Source organism: Salmo salar, chromosome ssa02, assembly GCF_905237065.1.
Source record: "Salmo salar chromosome ssa02, Ssal_v3.1, whole genome shotgun sequence".
Lineage (NCBI taxonomy): Eukaryota > Metazoa > Chordata > Actinopteri > Salmoniformes > Salmonidae > Salmo > Salmo salar.
Window position 1 is genome coordinate 29,027,663 of NC_059443.1, and position 16,905 is coordinate 29,044,567.

At 44.9% G+C, this 16,905-nt stretch overlaps 1 pseudogene; it reads right to left on the reverse strand.

The window, feature by feature from the left end:
- Positions 1-16,905, reverse strand: part of LOC106579342 (probable leucine--tRNA ligase, mitochondrial) — a 50,632-nt pseudogene that overhangs the window by 23,345 nt on the left and 10,382 nt on the right.

The following is a 16,905-nucleotide window of genomic DNA, read 5'->3' on the forward strand; positions in this document are numbered from 1 at the left end:
ATAAATTATAAAATAGTTTGACAACCCTGTTTGTAAGCTTTTAAATGATATCAATCTCAACTGTTTATCTTTTCCAGTGATTTAGACTTGGATGTATCCTGGTATTGTGCACTATACAACAATGGGTCAACTTTGAGCACCTTCATCTCTTGACTGTTTGGGCATTCAGGTCCAAAACGTCACTTTCTGAGCACTTCCACAAATATGTATGTTGGGTTTCGTTCGAATCAAAAAGGGTGTTGTCAAAAAGTGATTGAATTGAAATGGATTTTACCAAGCAAGGTCAGTGAAGGAAAGACAAGTCCTGCCTTTGGGGAAATTAATCTCTTTTGTTAAAGCTCTGGGTATCGTCACCGCCCCAGCAGCTAACTGCCAGGAGTTTATAATCTCCATCAGCAGGGAATACAAGTTAACGGTATGTGTGCTTGTTTGCGTGTGTATGAAACTGACTGTTTGAGAGGAAGTGTAAAATGGTGCGCTGATGTGTGAGTGGAAAAAACATTTGTCAGTGATTAAATGGACAATGCATATTACATTTGTATTATTTGTCTAGATTCTCGTCGTTCACACAACTGTTTACCCAAGGTGACTTTTTTTTACATAATTACCTAAGGTGACTTTTGTCTCTACTTCTGTTTCATTTTGGAACAGTCCCAAAAAATATAACCTCTAATCTTTCCTTTTAGATCAGTCAGTACCAGGTCCTATAACACTCCCTCTCCCGCTCTCTATGCCTCTTTCATGTTGTTGGACCTGGTACTGACTGATTTAAAAGTAGAGATTATATTTGGGGGGGATAGGAAGATGGATAAGACAAAGAGAACGATACTACAGACAGAGGAAGAGAAAATCCCAGGTCACCTGTCTTGGTTGTGGGGGTCAGTGTATCTGAAATAGTACCAGGATGAGTCCACAAACGTGTCCATGGTGTCGGTCTCCCTTCTGGCCGGCCCTTTACACCTGACAAGACACAACAGGAGTGAGAGGTGAAATAGAATCAGAACAACATTTATTTAACGTGCATTTAAAACAATGCAACAAATGTAACATTTAGTGCTTGAACCTAATTTCCCGCAGGAGGGCAATAGCGCTGGAGGGAGATCGCGCTGGAGGGAGATATGACTCCAAATGTCAAACACAGTATAATGATTGAATATGATACGGCTCAAGTCTTGGTGAATATTTTGTCATGTGGCTAGCTAGCTGAATCACCGTTTTTATGTCACTATGAATAAGAAGAGGTAAAAGTGCAGTGATTTTAGAAATTATAAACATCTCCTCCATTGTCCTATTGTGAAATTACTTTTGTTAGTTTGTAAGCATAAAGTGTCCAGAGGACTGGCCTGTGTAGTGTGTATCTAATGTGAGCTGCAACCATCTGTCTGTGGAGGTCATGTCCCGTAGGAGATGCCCCAGTCAGGCTGGAACCGTCTGTCTGTGGAGGTCATGTCCCGTAGGAGATGCCCCAGTCAGGCTGGAACCGTCTGTCTGTGGAGGTCATGTCCCGTAGGAGATGCCCCAGTCAGGCTAGAACCGTCTGTCTGTGGAGGTCATGTCCCGTAGGAGATGCCCCAGTCAGGCTACAACCATCTGTCTGTGGAGGTCATGTCCCGTAGGAGATGCCCCAGTCAGGCTGGAACCATCTGTCTGTGGAGGTCATGTCCCGTAGGAGATGCCCCAGTCAGGCTGGAACCGTCTGTCTGTGGAGGTCATGTCCCGTAGGAGATGCCCCAGTCAGGCTGGAACCATCTGTCTGTGGAGGTATGTCCCGGGAGTGCCAGTAGGCTACAACCATCTGTCTGTGGAGGTCATGTCCCGTAGGAGATGCCCCAGTCAGGCTGGAACCATCTGTCTGTGGAGGTCATGTCCCGTAGGAGATGCCCCAGTCAGGCTACAACCATCTGTCTGTAGTGCGGGAATGCCCCAGTCAGGCTGGAACTCTTGTGGAGGTCATGTCCCGTAGGAGATGCCCCAGTCAGGCTGGAACCATCTGTCTGTGGAGGTCATGTCCCGTAGGAGATGCCCCAGTCAGGCTGGAACCACTACACTAGACAGCCATCAGATCTCTGCTCCTGTGCCCTGACTAAATAGCACTGCCAGAGGGACACAGAACCGGCCAGCACCATGCCAGCTTGGTGGGTGGGTGGGTTTGTGTGTGCACCAGCTTGGTGTGTGTGTGTCTGTTGGAAGTGCCATCCCAGGCCGTTTTCATCCAATCCAAACAGAGCTCTCTGTACACACTGCTCGTCTGTCAGCCTCACTGAGAGAGCAACACACGACACTGGCAAAGGCGAGTGACAACAACAAAAAAACTATTTTTTGTACCTACTTTCAACATGCACACTGGAACTGAGAATGTGTCTCACTGTTTAATGAGTCTCCATAGAATAGAACCACCCAGTCAGAATCACCATGCCAGGAAGACCATCAGCAACACTAGAGAAGAACACTACAGCACCCAGTCAGAATCACCATGCCAGGAAGACCATCAGCAACACTAGAGAAGAACACTACAGCACCCAGTCAGAATCACCATGCCAGGAAGACCATCAGCAACACTAGAGAAGAACACTACAGTAGTAGAACACTACTACTGGTCCCCAGTAGTGTGATGTTTTTAATGGCACAAACAGGCAGAAGTTGTCACACAAGCATATCAACACACCCTCACACTTTTACTCTTAAGGTGAGACTACCCCTCTTCATAAACAATCTCTCACACACACACACACACACACACACACACCCTGCCAGTCTATAATAAGGCAGAGGGGTTGCTTAGCAACAAGGCTAAGGTATAGCAGGTTAATACCCAGGTGCCATTTCATGAGATCAAACGCACCATCATACCAAAGAGCATTTCTTGACAAAATAGCTAAATAAATGGAAAACCCACACAGAAGAGGCATTATAGTATTCCAAGAATTCCATGCGGCTGCACACCACTCTCCTGTGTTTTTCCCTCTCTCCGATCGACCATTCAGGGTACAGATTATTGTCATTTGATAGACATACAGTTTCAGACTCCTGCGGGGCTGTGATTGTTGGACACGTGTTATCTATGACTATGGTTATATCCTGTCCTGCTGTATATAGGCTGATTTCAGGAATGACAGAGTAGCAGAGCTCCAATTCCAACCAGATAGCAAAAATAAACTGAAAGTGCATTGCGGGTGTGTGTGTGCCAGATTGGGGGAAAATCCTCTCAAACAGATGTGGCATCAGAAGCAAGAACAATTTAGTTCCTTACTGTAATAGTTTTGCATTAAAATGGTCAAAAAGAAGAAAAAAAAATGATTTATTTTCCCAAGCAAGAATTTATCTACGACATATGGGAGTGAGGGACCTAATTGGAGGGGGCCTGATGGGAGGGACATGTAACCTGATAACTAGGTGTTATTGGCAGAGAGGTTTGGAACTCTATTTGTTTTTGGACAATTAACTTATACTGCCTGGTGATGTAGGCAAGCCAAAACGGGAATCAAAAACACTATCTTGGTGTAGCAAGCTAGCTGGACTAATTACACACAGGGTTCAACTGAGGGGCCAATTCACAGCAGTAGGCAGACAGGGAGCAGAGACAATATCAGTGGTGGAGGAAATGACTTCTCAAGGACGAGACAGACAGATAAAACTCCATCTCCCCCACCATCTCTCATCAAACACCTTCTGTACACTCCACCCGACGGTTAATTGGACATGATCATTGAGTTAAGAGAGCAAATTTCCTCAGACGCCGTCAACAAGATAGAGAGACAAGGAAGAGGAGGATATAGCCGTCAGACCAGACGACCCCATCTCTCTCTCTGTTTGACTGTCTGACTGAGCGGTTGAAACAGCATTTCCTAGTTACTGTACCACAATTCCACTTCCAATCATTTTTTTAAAGAAGGAATCTCCCCATGAAGAAATCCTATGTTGGTGAGGGTCTTCGTCATGAGAAGCTGGGTTTGCCCTGTGGACCTTGGTCAAAAGTAGTGCACTATATAGGAAATAGGGTGCCATCTGGGATGCAACAGCCGTTTAACGAGCAGCAGGGAGCATTTTCACACATTTCATTGACAGTCACCGTCTGCCTGTCTCTGTGTCTGTGTGTGGTGGGGGCATAGACATGCCTGGCATGTAGGCCTCAGCTGGTTTATATAACCACTGTGACATCTGTCACTCATTACATAACCCTGGTCCCTGTGTGTTAAAAACTAGCCAGTATTCATATCCTCAATACACAGTGGTTGAATCACTAATGACACCCTATTCACTTTATAGTGCACTACTTTTGACCAGAATCCATATGGGATGCCTTCTGTATACTCTCTGAAATCACAGGGAGGGTGTTGGTACTCAAAGCTGATCTGGCCTTGGACTCATTTATCCTGACTTTTAGTACAGGCAGAAAGAGGGAACTGATGGGAGTAGAAAACTGAAAGCACCAGAAATAATTGCCTGAACCTAAGAGCAAGAGAGCGAGTCGCTGACTAACCATTGAGAAAGATATACAACCTTGAAAAAATGATTTGATTTTAATATAAGTGGAATAAAGTGAACTCCGTCACTTATGTTTGTGAACTAGCTATGAACTTCCAATCCAACTGACAGTACAAGCATTCATTTCCAAACTGGACATTTGACCAGATGGCATTAGATTCTGACCCAGGCTGATGGGTCCTGGTCAAGAGCAGTGTGCTACGTAGGGAATAGTGTGCCATTTGGTATGCAACTGAAGTGTTCTCACACCTCACTCAGTGTCAGTGTGTTCTCACCTGGGACAGGTACAGCTGATCCAGTCATCAGCGTGCTCCAGAGGGGATGCCCCCTTCCCCGTGAGGGACGGTAGTTTGGGCAGGGTGACTGGAAGTTGCTCCTCAGGGACCGCCACAGGACCACAAGACCCACAATGCACCATGGGGATGGGCATGCCCCAGTACCGCTGCCGGGAAATCCGCCAATCCCTGAGCTTGGTGCTGGTCAGGTGGCCGTCCACTTTTCTCTCTGGCCTTCTGGGTAATGGAGTCAAACGTCTCCTCTGTGCTGAGGCCTGTGAACTACACATAAGAGGGGATAGGACAGAGAGAGAACAGGATGACAGCTTAGAAGCTCAAAAAGACATGAATTCAACAAAACTCAACTATATGTGGATACTTCAACCATAAATAAGGGTCTTCCATTAATAACCATAAAACAATATGTAGAATGACTAAAAAGCTGGTTTACTGGTAACATTGTGTAGAGTGACAGTGTGTGTTGCTGTGTGTCCAGACAGACCTCAGCAGAGTTGAGCAGTGTGTGTCCTCCATCCTCGTGGCCCTTCAGGACTGGGCTCCAGCTCAGACCCAGAGCCACGGCCACAGAAACATCCTCTACACTCCTGTCGGGGATACCTGCCAGGGACACACACACGGTACATTTATCTCACACACACCTACATGTCATTTTATAACACTAATTCCTTGCAATTCTACACATTTTGCAATAGAGTGGAGGCAAATGTTTGCAGTTTTTAATCTGATAACTGTTAAGCAATGAGCCCCACCACAGACGTTAATTCGACCATGCTTCCTATAAGTTTAGATAGCTGGCCACAAGACTAACTGACCAACCTACATTGTTTTGATGACACGGGCTAATTGAGTGACTGCTGATGCACAACCACATTTCTAAATTGCACCTTGTGTATTCTATTATTGTATTAACAGTAAGTTGAGACCCCGACTGAGTTGAAATTGGTCAAAGGGCCTACAAAAAAGAGGGGGCCGTGGGTTGCTGGGATATGGCTAGTTCCTCATGGGTATTGCCCTCCTTGTGGACTCGTGGAGTGAGACAAACACCCAAAGCACCAAGGAGGGAACTCCTTCTAGAGAGTTAAAGTTACATCATTCCAACAGCAGCCAAAAGCCCAGTGTACGACAGAGACACACTGCAGGCTCAAGGACACACCGGCACAGTGACATCTACAAACATGTACAGGACACAGGGAAAGGCTGAATGTGATTCAGGAAATTTTCCTAGCCACCATGCTTCTACATCTGCATTGCTTGCTGTTTTAGGCTGGGTTTCTGTATAGCACTGTGACATCGGCTGATGTAAAAAGGGATTTATAAATATAATTGATTATTTCAATCAAATTTCAATCAGAGAGATGAACAAAAGCTCAGAGGTCAATATTACACAGTGAGTAAATACTGTATGTGCAAGCGATGTGGACGTTCAAACCCACACACACATCCACGTACCGATGACAGTGTCTAGATGACCTTCAAACTCCTTCTTGTTGGAGATCACCAGGGGAAGTTCCTGACCGGTAAATAGGTTGTGGGCTGTGACCTCTGTCAGGCAGTCTGGGGGTCAAAGGTCAGGAGTCAGCACTTCTTCCCTGGTGCCTCATTATTAACACACACACACACACACAGAGAGAGAGAGAGAGAGAGAGAGAGAGACAGAATAGACAGTGAAAGAGTGAGAGAGGTGGGGGAGTGAGAGAAAGAGAGAGAGAGAGAGAGAGACAGAATAGACAGTGAAAGAGTGAGAGAGGTGGGGGAGTGAGAGAAAGAGAGAGAGAGAGAGAGACAGAATAGACAGTGAAAGAGTGAGAGAGGTGGGGGAGTGAGAGAAGAGAGAGAGCAAATACAGGAGAGAAGGTGGGAGTGAGAGAAAGAGAGAGAGAGAAAGAGAGAGAGAGAGATAGATAGATAAAGAGATCGATTCAGGGGAATCCCAATTAAAGGCAATTTGAATGAACAGAAATACCATGAAGTGATCCTGAGGCCCATTGTGAGGCCCATTTCTTTTAAGGTATCTGTGACCAACAGATGCATATCTGTATTCCCAGTCATGTGAAATCCATAAAATAGGGCCTAATAAATGTATTTCAATTGACTGATTTCCTTATATGAACTGTAAATCAGTAAAATCTTTGAAATTGTTGCATGTTGCGTTTATATTTTTGTTCAGTAAAATGTGCCATTGCTCTGACAGAGTTACAATGGGCCACATACATTAAATATTTATTGTAAGCCACTTTGGATAAAAGCAGCACTTAAAAAATTATCTGGACAGTGGTTCCTTCCTACCTCTGCCTGTCTGCAGGACTCTCTCCAGGGCTGAGCGGACTGGGCTGGTACCATGCAGCAGTCTGTGGGAGGGGAGGATGGACAGGTAGGCAGCCCCAAACACAGCCTCTGGGCTGGAAGTGTAGCCTGCTAGAGTCTCCCCCGTCTCCTCCCCATTCACCTGCATGGAGGAAAGGATAGAGAGACACACACACCGTTTATGGATAAATACATGACAGGACAGTAACTTGGCTACATTTGTTGTTGATCAGGGTAAAGGATAGTTAAAAAACAAAACATAACACTAGTTAGTAAGAAAAAAGAAAACACCGTAGCGAGGTTTGTATGCAATAACGTTAATGCGTTAACATACTATCGCCTGACAGAAATCCCATTCAATTGTCACCAAAAATACAGAATCATAATACAGCTACTCTAGGAGTCATTTAGAACAGAACACCCTTGACAATGTTAAAGATGTAATGGGACTGGTTCCTGCTTCCCATCTACAAAACCACCGCTGGCACTAATTTTAATTACCCACTCTGCCAGGGTCTGACTGATTTATGAGAACCCCCCTCCCACACCCACACAGAGCGAGAGAGTCCCAAGCCCCTCTTACCAGAAATATGATTACGATTTCAATAAGGAAGGCAGGCATCAACCTAATACATTTCCTCTGTCTGCTGCAAGGAGTTCTATGACTGGGGTGACTGGAGCTCACAATAGGCTTTTAGTAAAACCATTTTAGAATGTCAATACTCTTTCAACATTCTAAAAGTGCATTTGGATATTTCAATGGAAATAATCCCACAGCCACACAGTCACTACGTTTGATTAAATTGCTGCTTGCAGAGGGATGACTGGTGCTGCTAGCTGAATGAGAATGATGTAGCAGGAGAGAATCTCTGCTCTAATCCTAGTGATAATCCTGGAATACCTTAAAATGTTTATACCTGGAAGACTAAGTAGTCTAAAGTAAACCAGGATGGACTGACAAGAAGGAACAGATGAGAGATGTGAGTCTAACCTTGAGGTGGAAGTAGCAGCCGGTGCAGTCTCCAATCCAGTTGGCCTGCATGGCCTTGACCCAGTACCACTCTGGCAGCTCCGCCAGGGCGTCCAGGAGGGGCTGGGAGAGAGAAATACATCATACATTTTTTTTTTATCATATTGATGCTAAATATATCCTAAAGATGTTAAATCATATTGTAATGTTAGATGAAGATACTGTGTACGTTTGTGGAACACCCACTGGGTTCATGTCCCAGATCAGCACATCATCAACTTTTCCTCTTTACCCTGAGAGGCTCTTCCAAAGCTCAGACAATCTCCTGGCACAATACCACAGTCTACCTCGTCTCACATTATGTAGTCAAAGAGGGATTTTAGAAATCCTGACTTCCACACGGCCTACTTTTGCGTTTATCGCAAAGCAAATCGCTCATGACTCAACAGTTTCATAACGAGAGGGAGATGCAGATGTAGAGAGAAAGAGAGAGACACACACAAACACACACACACGCACACACATATTTTTAAAAGGAAGCTATGCATAACGAAAAGGAAAGCCCCAGCTGGGTTCCTCTTCCGTCTGAATGGAGAATATAAAAAGGCAACAGCACCAATTTGATATACCTCTCCCCCACTGTCACAACCCATTCCCAAACCACCCTCTGAGATCTCGACCCAACACACTAATAACACTAATAACAGCAATACAACCAATACTAACAATGGCAATAAGGATGATTGTAATTGCAGTGTGTATCAATGTTATTTCACTGTTTCTAAAGCATGGATGGAGAGAGAGACAATCAGAGAGAGAGAGAGAGAAAGACAGACAGAATCTGAGAGAGTGAGAAAGAGATTAGTGTCTTGCCATAAATGCTAGTGTCTTTGTGTCAGTCAAGCAGCCTAGCAACAATGCCAGTCAGAGCGTACAGCCTGGCTGCCAGCAGGCTGTGGTGTCTGAGACACCCTGCCTCGAGATGTCACAGCGATGTCACCAAGAACAAACACCCGCTGAGGGGAACGGAGGTGAGGTGGTACTCTGCGCAAACCATGAGATGAAGAGAAAAAAACGAAACTAAATTGTGTCTGTCTCCAGAAAAGAAACGACATCATTGGAGCCACATAAACCCTCAGGTTTAACCAGAGATGTAGGCCTATGGCTGGGCCAATTCCAAGGGTTTCCATGGCAACCTAGCAAAGCTGGAAAATTCTACATCAATAAAGTGAGGGTGGCTAAGGTTTTTTTGTGTGTCCGTGTCAATGTCCGTCTGGGTGAGTGTGTGTGCGTTTCCCTGCATCTTTTTGGAGCAGCTCTCCTACATGCATTCATACATGAAATATTTGATCACCTTAACACATGCATGTGAATATATCTGAGCCTGCCTATGGAACAATCTAGCAAAGCTTAATACAGTGAGGGAAAAAAGTATTTGATCCCCTGCTGATTTTGTACGTTTGCCCACTGACAAAGAAATGATCAGTCTATAATTTTAATGGTAGGTTTATTTGAACAGTGAGAGACAGAATAACAACAAAAAAATCCAGAAAAACGCATGTCAAAAATGTTATAAATTGATTTGCATTTTAATGAGGGAAATAAGTATTTGACCCCCTCTCAATCAGAAAGATTTCTGGCTCCCAGGTGTCTTTTACACATGTAACGAGCTGAGATTAGGAGCACACTCTTAAAGGGAGTGCTCCTAATCTCAGTTTGTTACCTGTATAAAAGACACCTGTCCACAGAAGCAATCAATCAATCAGATTCCAAACTCTCCACCATGGCCAAGACCAAAGAGCTCTCCAAGGATGTCAGGGAAAAGATTGTAGACCTACACAAGGCTGGAATGGGCTACAAGACCATAGCCAAGCAGCTTGGGGAGAAGGTGACAACAGTTGGTGAGATTATTCGCAAATGGAAGAAACACAAAAGAACTGTCAATCTCCCTCGGCCTGGGGCTCCATGCAAGATCTCACCTCGTGGAGTTGCAGTGATCATGAGAACGGTGAGGAATCAGCCCAGAACTAAACGGGAGGATCTTGTCAATGATCTCAAGGCAGCTGGGACCATAGTCACCAAGAAAACAATTGGTAACACACTACGCCGTGAAGGACTGAAATCCTGCAGCGCACGCAAGGTCCCCCTGCTCAAGAAAGCACATATACATGCCCGTCTGAAGTTTGCCACTGAACATCTGAAAGATTCAGAGGACAACTGGGTGAAAGTGTTGTGGTCAGATGAGACCAAAATGGAGCTCTTTGGCATCAACTCAACTCGCCGTGTTTGGAGGAGGAGGAATGCTGCCTATGACCCCATGAACACCATCCCCACCATCAAACATGGAGGTGGAAACATTATGCTTTGGGGGTGTTTTTCTGCTAAGGGGACAGGACAACTTCACCGTATCAAAGGGACGATGGACGGGGCCATGTACCGTCAAATCTTGGGTGAGAACCTCCTTCCCTCAGCCAGGGCATTGAAAATGGGTCGTGGATGGGTATTCCAGCATGACAATGACCCAAAACACACGGCCAAGGCAACAAAGGAGTGGCTCAAGAAGAAGCACATTAAGGTCCTGGAGTGGCCTAGCCAGTCTCCAGACCTTAATCCCATATAAAATCTGTGGAGGGAGCTGAAGGTTCTAGTTGCCAAACGTCAGCCTCGAAACCTTAATGACTTGGAGAAGATCTGCAAAGAGGAGTGGGACAAAATCCCTCCTGAGATGTGTGCAAACCTGGTGGCCAACTACAAGAAACGTCTGACCTCTGTGATTGCCAACACGGGTTTTTGCCACCAAGTACTAAGTCATGTTTTGCAGAGGGGTCAAATACTTATTTCCCTCATTAAAATGCAAATAATTTTATAACATTTTTGACATGCGTTTTTCTGGATTTTTTTATTGTTATTCTGTCTCTCACTGTTCAAATTAACCTACCATTAAAATGATAGACTGATCATTTCTTTGTCAGTGGGCAAACGTACAAAATCAGCAGGGGATCAAATACTTTTTTCCCTCACTGTAGAGTGTGTATGTTTGTATGCCTGTGTAAAATGATGAATGTATGTGTAAAGTCTGTGTGAGGCTGGTAATTGAAGTGAATGCCATGTTGTTGATTTACATGACACTAGAGTGTGATGTGTTCAAATGAGTGAGTCCATCAGTGTGTGTGATTATGCATGAAATAGAAAACATCTATTGTCAATGTAAGTATTAACTGTGTTCATCGTGTGTGTGTGTGTGTGAGAACCTCAGAGATAAAGTGCAGTGACAGGTAGGGTCGCACATTTTGTGGAATATTCAGAGGTGGAAACTTTCCATGGGAATTAAAGGGAATATATGGGAAATAACGGGACTGTATGGGAATTAATGGAAATATATACAAATTAATATTAATACCATTTAAATGTAGATGGTTTTTGCATTGGATCTATTTACCATATCATATGGAGACAGAAACATAAACCTTTTACCTTATCATAAGTAGACATAATTGCAAATTATTAAATTCTTCCAATTGAAATAAAAAATGTAAAAAATTTTAGTTACGAATTGAAATTTAATGAAATGAGTTGACTGTTCACATGGGATGATTTCACTGAACAACAAAATAAAGGGAATATTGAATGATCTTCAATGATACTTTGCATCTTCCAAAAACGTTTTCAACATACATCTATAAAATGATAGTCTAGAAACTAAAGATTTGATTGTTTTTTTATTTAACCTTTAACTAGGCAAGTCAGTTAAGAACAAATTCTTATTTACAATGACGGCCCAGGAACAGTGGGTTAACTGCCTTGTTCAGGGGCAGAACGACAGATTTTTACCTTGACAGCTCGGGGATTCGATCTAGCAACCTTTCGGTTACTGGCCCAACGCTCTAACCACTAGGCTACATGTCGTCATCCTCTCAGGCTTCCATGTCTTCTTCCTGGACCTCCTCAATGTCCACCACTTAAACATCAGCCTCTGAGACCTCATCTTCACTGTCACTTTCCAACCTTGTTGAGGATGGCTCATTTTCAGGCTCAAAAAGCTTCAAATTTGCCCAGATGGCCACCAATTTTTCAACCCTTGTATTGGTCAGCCTGTTGCGTGCTCTGTGTGTGTGTGTTCCCAAACAAGGACCAGTTGCGCTCTGAGGTGGCTGATGTTGGTGGGATTTGGAGGATGATGGAGGCAGAAGGGGAAAGAGCCTCAGATCCACAAAGTCCCTTCCACCAGGTGGCTGACGAGATATGTTGGCACGACTGCCATATTGCATCTCCATCCCAAAGCCCTTGCTTGGAAGTGTACTTCGCCAGACTGCCAAGAACCTTGCCCTCATCCAGGCCAAGGTGGCGAGACACAGTAGTGATGACACCTTAGGCCGTGTTGATCTCTGCACCAGACAGGATGCTCTTGCCAGCATACTTGGGGTCCAACATGTACGCTGCAGCGTGTATGGGCTTCAGGCAGAAGTCTTCACGCTTTTTGATGTATTTCAGAACTGCAGTTTCCTTTGCTTGGAGCAACAGTGATGTGGGCAGGGCAGTATGGATTTCTTCTCTTACATCTGGCATTGTCTCCCTCAATCCATGCAATGGCTACTGCTATAGGTTTCAGGAGTTTCAGGCTGCTTACCATTCACTCCCAAAATACATCATCCAGGAGGATCCTCGCGTTGGGGCTGTCCATATCGGCAGACTGTGATATGGCCATTTCTTGGAGAGACTCCTACTCCTTGAGTAGATAAAGCATGTCTGGTTGGAGGGGTGTATGCTGGGCGAAGAACATTCATAAATCTCTTCCAATACACATTGCCTGTGAGCATCAGAGATGAACCAGTTGCATACACAGCTTGAGCAAGACATTCATCAGCATTTCTCTGACTATGTTCCTCCATTGACTCCCAAAAAATATCAATTCCAGGAGGACCATGAGCTGTTGCTATCGATAAGGGGTCCGATTCATCATTTTCACATCGAATAGAAGTAGAGGGACTTTTGTCAGATGTTGCTTGTTGTGAGCGCTGAGGGAACTTTATGCACTTGGCCAGATGATTCTGCATCTTTGTTGCATTCTTCACATATGATTTGGCACAGTATTTGCAAAGGTACACCGCTTTTCCTTCTACATTAGCTGCAGTGAAATGTCTCCACACATCAGATAGTGCCCGTGACATTTTCGTGTAAAGATTAGAAAAACTAAAATTTGTCAAAAAAACCCAAATACAATTCCATGTACAGATAAATAGTTAAGCAGTTAGATTAAACAACTCCTATGTAAGATAAATGTTTTAAAATTAAACATGTATGGAAACAGGTGAATTAACACTCCTCAGTTAGCAGGCTCAAGCAAGCTAAAACCCACATGGTAGCAAAAACTAACTAGCAGAAATTGTTAACAAGTTAGAAATGATTTACACACACTTTGCAGTAGGCTACTATTACTAGTTAACAAAAAAAATCATGTATGTCATATAAAATAGATTCACCCCGCCCAGTATCATAATCAAAACTTACCAGAAAGCATGTAGTCCTTGGCTCAGACAGTGTAGTAGTGTGGGTTCAATAGCATCTCATTAGTGTGCAGGATCTTCAGAATCAGCTGTACATGTGATGGAAGAATGAACTGTGCATGCAGAGGGTTGCAATTCCATTGAATTGGGGATAGTTTAACCAAAATATGCCACAAGACCCAGAATTGCCTTATGTGTATCCCACAAAAAAGGGAAGCAATTTTTTGTTGTTGTTGATGAATTTAAGCAAAATTCCCGGGCTTAACTTCCCATGGAAAAATTCAGGCCCTTTACAACCCTAGTGACAGGGTCATACTGCTGAAGCTTATTGGTTAATGCGTGAGTGACTAGTGTATGTCTTTACCAGGTCCCAGGGGAAGTGGGGAAACTGGAAATGTTACCAGCATGCACACACACATCAATCAACTCTTACCAATCAAGGCTCTAGCAGCATAGGGAACCTGACCTTCTGGCCCACCAATCAGACAAGTTTGGAACGCTTCCACTCAGAGCCTCTCAGTACCAACCATTCCTCATCTGGAGAGGTTTGAATCAGCACACCTTCAGTCACTCTCACTCCATGTGCCCAGGTTCAAGCTGCCTGCCTGTGTGTGTGTGTGTGTGTGTGTGTGTGTGTGTGTGTGTGTGTGTGTGTGTGTGTGTGTGTGTGTGTGTGTGTATGTGTGTGTGTGTGTGTGTATGTATTCACGCTCTTCAGCCTGTGAGTGCGCCGCCTAACCCATGGGTGGAATAAATCTCCAGAGAGGGTAATTTCAACCCAGAGCGTGGCTGGTAGTGGCTGGTAGTGATTATGAGACCCTGCTGCTGGAGACGTGGAGGTTTCTCATCAGTCAGACTGGCCCGGACCGGCGAGGCCAGCCTGGGAATGACACTCTCAGCAGGCTGCTGATTACACAGCCAGGGCTGGGTTCAAGTAGAATTTATTTTCTTTCAAATACTCTGAGCACTTGATTGACCCAGTCTGACGTGCCAGATGGGTGGGCTTTGCAGTTTGCACTTTTGGAACTATTCCAATGGTTCCATTGTACCAGGTAAGATCACTCAATCCCAGCTAAAGTATTTGAAATAAATCAGATCCTACTTGAGCCCAGGTTTGTTCTACAGCCAGGGCTGAAGCGGCTGCCATGGTTTCTGCAGTGATTGATGTCAGAGGGGTCTCCCCCCCTTCCATTCTAACACAGCCTCTAATGTAGCCAGCCAATCAAATTATGCCAAAATGCTCAGGTGGTGAGATTGATGTGATAGGACGCCCTTTGACCCTTGACGGGCTTATCACCAACACACCCTCCATGCGCACGAGAGACACACACCTACCTTGGCGTAGTTGGTGGTCTTAATGAACCACTGCCTGAGTAATTTCTGCTCCACCAGAACTCCAGACCTCCAGCCGCGCCCGCTGTCATCCACCTGCTCATCAGCCAACACCATCTGGTCCACAGGGTCCCAGTTCACCACCGCCTGGAACAACACACACACACACACACACACACACACAACACACACACACACAAAAAAACACACACACACACACACACACACACACACACACACACACACACACACACACACAGATTACAATTACTACAAATAGACACAGACACAAAGAGAGACATAAGCCAACATCACAGGAGCTGATCAAATCAGAGAAAGAGACAGATGTCTACTGATACGAGTGCCAAAATACCTTGCATCTGATTAAACTACATGACCTCTCCACTACAGGACAGATTTTCCGATTGTCTGTAATCTACTACACAAAATGTGTTTTCCTCACAAAGCCAAAGGAGGCTCCATAGTTACTGAAGACTGTTCCCCAGGCCACTGAGCCTCTGTGGCCTGCCTGAGACTCATCCTCCTGGGATGTGTCTCCCTCATCCTGCCCCCCTGGAGCTCTACACACGGCCCATGACAATACCAGGGGCATGACGGCATCACATTAGTCCAAAGTGTCTCCTCGTCAGCAGAGATGGAAAGGAGATGAATTGAGGAAACCACTTTGGACTATTGCGACACAGCCTATGACAAGGATTGGACAGACTCAGACTGAAGGACCCCGAACCTACCTCTTCCTGATAGGCCAGTCCTGCCTTGAAGAGCTTGACGAACAGCCACTAGGTCCACATGTAATAGTATGGCAGGCAGGTAGTCACCTCCTGGTCAGAGGAGAGGGAAGCAGAGGGATCCACAAGATGATTCATACACACACACACACACACGAGAGAAAAGAGAGTCATCCACCCACACAGAGCCTCCCACTGGACGGTTGGAGGTGGTGCTCAGCTCCTCCCATTACTCACCTTGCCCCAATTAAAGCAGAGCCCTAGGCTGTCGAGCTGCTCCCGCATGGACTGGATATTACTGGGGACGGAGACAGACAGGGGAGAGGAGGACGTTAGGGGGAATGAGAGAGAGAGAAACAGAGAGAGAGAAACAGAGAGAGAGAGCGAGAGAGGGAGAGAGCGAGAAGTGTTTGTGTCATATCTTGTATTGTACCTCTTCGTCCATTCCTCCGGGTCAAGGCCTCTCTCGATGGCAGCATTCTCTGCTGGGAGTCCAAAAGCATCCCAGCCCATAGGGTTTAGCACCTAAAAACAGTTACACAGAAATCAGTTACATATCACACCTGGCTGTTCTTCCCTTCCCATTGGGTTTTACACGTTACACACAGCCCCCAAGATAACAGTTCAATTCAATTTAAAATACTTGATTTGTCCCCTTAGGCCGGGAAATTACTAGTTAAGCTATAGCTCTCTGTTCTATGCCAGAAGGCATGTAATGTACATACAAGCTGTTAAACCCAACCTGAGTGTAAGGCAGAGAAGTGAGGGAACATAACATCTAATGCATGTAGAGTGGCTGTGCACAGGCCCAGAAAGGCCTAATGTTGTAATGTGAGTTATACATTAGAATAGGAGGGGACATACTGGCACTGGTCTGATTGGATGTGTTAAATGGAGGATGGTAATAAGAATCAAGGCCTCTCTGTTTGCATCATCATCATCTATATTTCATTCACACTAGTATGGGGATGTTGTGATGTAAGGCATTGTACTTTGCAGCACTGACAGATGTGATCAGAGGTTTACACAGGCTTCCAGCTTTTGCTTGCTTGCAGTCAGTCAGTCCCACCCTTCTCCTCATCATAATGTGTTTTTTCACTTATTGATAACCTCCTTTCACCCTTCTCTATTCCTTCTTCATCCTTCGCTTTCGCTTACTGAAGAGAAAGAAAACGGAGGAGGCAATAAAGGGAGGAGTGGAAGAGAAGAGAATGGAAGAGCAGTGGAGAGAGAGAGAGAGAGGTGAGGGCGACAGGAGAGGAGTG